General features: G+C 40.0%; 2 pseudogenes; one reads left to right on the top strand and one right to left on the bottom strand.

Annotated features, from left to right (window-relative positions):
• Nucleotides 1-3,935, bottom strand: part of LOC102763624 — a 27,508-nt pseudogene that overhangs the window by 9,637 nt on the left and 13,936 nt on the right.
• Nucleotides 2,042-3,534, top strand: LOC102762758 (annotated as a pseudogene).

Here is a 3,935-nt window from a genome sequence, read left to right as displayed (position 1 = left end):
CCATCACAGCAGCTCTAAGCTCTAAGGCCGAAGCTGGCTGAAAGCAGGTCTCTGGAGCTTGTTTAGCTTCTGTAATTGAAACATTGTTTCTTAGAGTGTAGCTTAGTTCAGGCCAGCAGGCCGAAACGTTGGCTTCCTCCGTCACTGGAGCAAGCAAGCCTTCTGTTTGCTTCAGCTGCTTGGCTGCCGGCCGCCATCTTGGTTGGCAGTTAATTTGCATATCCTGCTGATTAGCCAGTAGGAAGTGTGTCAGGGGTATGGTCAATTTGCATGTTTCTCTCTTATTAGATAGGATAAGTTCCTTTTAGACAGCATATAGTTGTCACATTTTTTTACCCATTCTGTCAGTCTCTGCTTTAAACTTATTTGGAGAGTTTAATCCTTTTACACTTAAAGTAATTATGATAAGGAAAAACTTACTTCTTACTACTTGTTTTAAAGGAATATCTTATACCTTTATTGTTTCTCAATTTGTCCACTACCACCTTCTTTTGTGTTTACTTGATTTTTAAAAAAATATGTTTTTATTGATTTTAGAGAGAGGAAGGGAGAGGGATAGAGAGATAGAAACATTGATGAGAGAGAAACATCTATGGGTTGCCTCTTGCACATCATCTACTAGGGGTTGAGCTTGCAACCTATGCATGTGCCCTGACTGGGAATCGAACCAGCAACCTCTTGGCTCATGGGTCGATGCTCAACTACTGAGCCACAGTGGCCAGGCCGTTTGATTTTTTAGTGTACTATTTGATCCTCTTATTGTTTCCTTTTCTGTATATTTTTAGTTATTTTCTTACTGGTTACCTGGGGATTACAGTTAATAACTTCAATTTGTAACAATCTAGTTTGAATTAATACCTACTTAACTTCAATAGTATATAAACTCTGCTCATATACAGCTTCATCACTTCTTCTTTGTGTTATCACGAATTACATCTTTATATGTTGTATTACCATTAAAATAGCTTTATAATTATTGTTCCATGCCTTGTCTTTTCAATCATATAGGGAAAAAAGAGGAGTTACAAACCAACAATACAGTAATACTGTCTTTTATACTTACTTATGTAGTTACCTTTACCAGTGTTCTTTATTTCTTCATATGGCTTTGAGTTGCTATCTAGTATCCTTTCATTTCTCCTAAAAAAAGAAAGACACCTCTTAGCATTTCTTATAGGGCAGGTCTACTAGACACAAACTCTCTTAACTTTCGTTTATCTGAGAAAATCTAAGCTTCATTTTTGCACATCTGTTTTACCAGATACAGAACTCCTGGTTGACTATTTTTTTCTTTCAGCACTTTAAATATCATTCAGTGTTTGCTGGCCTCCATGATATCTGATAAAAAATTGGCTGTTAATCTTTTTGGAGATCTCTTGTTTGTGATGAGTTACTTCTCTCTTGCTGCTTTTAAGATTGTCTTTATCTTACAATCTGATTATAATGTTTCTTTGAGTTATCCTGCTTAGAGTTTGTTGAGCTTCTTGGATGTATAGATCCATGACTGTTATCTGGGAAGTTTTCAGCTATTATTTTTTCAAATAGTTTTTCTCTTTGCCTCTTATTCCTCTGGGACTCCCATTACCTGTATGTTTTACACTTGATAGTATCCCAAAGGAGTCTCATGTTCTGGCATGTATCTTCATTGTTTTTCTTTTGACTTCTCAAATTGGATAATTTTAATTGACTTTAATGCAAGGTAAGCATATTTGAAATTGGCTAGTGTGAATAATTTTAGCAGGCTCTGGGGCACAGGTGCTGTCCCTAATTGCCTGATACCTGGCCCTGGGGTGATTAGGGCAAGGGGATATTGCCTCCTGGAGTGTGAGAGCCTAATAAAGAAGGTGGTTGGAGTGTGAGTTCTAGAGTGTGAGCTCTGGATTGGTTGTTTGAAAAGCCCAGTCCCAGGAGAGTCATTTGCTATCTCTAGGAATTAACTAGCCTTGTGAGGGGCAGTCAGTCCCAGATCAGCAAGGCCTCAAGATGTTGAAGAAACATAAAATACTGAAAGTAAAAAACATGATTGAGCAGCTGAGTCAAGATGGACCAACGTCAGAGTGATGGTCATGGTCTTCGAGGTGGCAAGAAAGATGACAGGACAATAAAAACAAACACGAACCTCCTGCCCTGGCTGGTGTGGCTCAGTTGATTGGAGCACCATCCTGTATACCAAGAAGTTGCAGATTTGATCCCCAGTTGGGGCACATATGGAAGTCAACCAATTGATGTTCTCTCTCTCTCTCTCTCTCTCTCTCCCTTTCCCTCTCTCTAAAATCAATAAGCATATCTTCCAGTGAAGATTTAAAAAATAATAACCTCCCGTACCAACTAGTAGGGTAAAAGAAGAAAACAAAGGGACCAGATGCTGCCAGCAAACTGCCACTGGTGATACCTCACATTCAGTGCTGGTTAAAATTATTTAAGTTAGAATTAAACACTATCTTCTCATGGAGGAAGAATTCATTAGAAATCAAGAACAAAGGAAGCATTTAGAAGAAAAGCAAGAGGAGGAAAGAGCAAAGATAGATGATCTGAGGGGGACCCCAATGTCAGTTGGAACTTTAGAAGAGATCATTGATGACAATCACACCATACTGTCTACATCTGTGGGCTCAGAACACTACATTAACATTCTTCCATTTGTAGACAAGGATCTGCTGAAACCGGGCTGCTCTGTCTTGTTGAACCGCAAGGTGCCTGCCATGATAGGGGTGCTGATGGATCACACAGATCCCTTGGTCACAGTGATGAAGGTGGAAAAGGCCCTTATGATGACATTTGGTTGGACAACCAAATCCAGGAAATTAAGAAATCTGGAACTTCCTTTCACTCACCCTGAATATTATGAAGAGATGGGTTTAAAGCCTCCTTCGGGGATCATTCTCTATGGTCCACCTGGCACAGGCAAAACCTTATTAGCCAAAGCAGTAGCAAACCAAATCTCAGCCACTTTCTTAAGTGAGGCTGGCTCTGAACTTATTCAGAACTATGTAGGCAATGGGCCTAACTCATTTTGAAATTGTTTCTAGTTGCTGAATGCACCATCCACTGTTGTTTATTGATGAAATTGATGCCACTGGGACCAAAAGCTATGACTCAAATTCTAGTGGTGAGAGAGAAATTCAGCATACAGTGTTGGAATAGTTGGAACTCTTGGAGAGTTGGGTGGATTTGATTTAAGGGGAGATGTAAAAGTTTTCATGGCCACAAACCAAATAAAAACTTTTGATCCAGCACTTATCAGACCAGGCCATATTGACAGGAAGATCGAGTTCCCCCGCCCAATGAAAAGAACAAAAAGCGCATCTTTTAGATCTGAACAGGCAGAATGATGCTGGCTGATGATGTAACACTGGACAACTTCATCATGGCTAAATACAACTTCTCTGGTGCTGACATCAAGGCAATCTGCACAAAAGCTGATCTGATGGCCTTGAAAGACATAGAATAAAAGTAACAAATGAAGACTTCAAAAAAATCTAAAGAAAATGTTCTCTATAAAAAACAAGAATCCCTGAGGGGCTCTATCTCTAGCAAACCACAGTTCCCTCAAGGAAATGGTTGGGAGCGCTTTGACCCCTTGGAGGTTGGAGAATAAGGGTGGGGAAGTTGCCCAGAGGAACCAACGTTACTGTTGATCATTAGCAAAATATCCTGTATACTATGTACCTTTCTCAGCATGATGTGTAGAATGCCCATCATGCAGTGCTCTCTTCTCATTAAAGTGTGCTCTTTCTAAACACACACACACACACACACACACACACACAAAATTACAAAGACACAAACATGATTAATATGCTCATCAGCACTCTTCTCTCACCACACATCTCTTTTCCCTGTTTCCACAGTCACCCCTTTTGGCAATGGATAAATGCCAAGAACAGCTCTCAAGTCTCCCCAACCCCAAGAAACCCAGCACCTCTTCCCTTCTT

The sequence above is a fragment of the Myotis davidii genome, unplaced genomic scaffold (assembly GCF_000327345.1).
Source record: "Myotis davidii unplaced genomic scaffold, ASM32734v1 scaffold770, whole genome shotgun sequence".
NCBI classification, from domain to species: domain Eukaryota; kingdom Metazoa; phylum Chordata; class Mammalia; order Chiroptera; family Vespertilionidae; genus Myotis; species Myotis davidii.
This window is presented reverse-complemented; position numbering and strand designations above follow the sequence as displayed.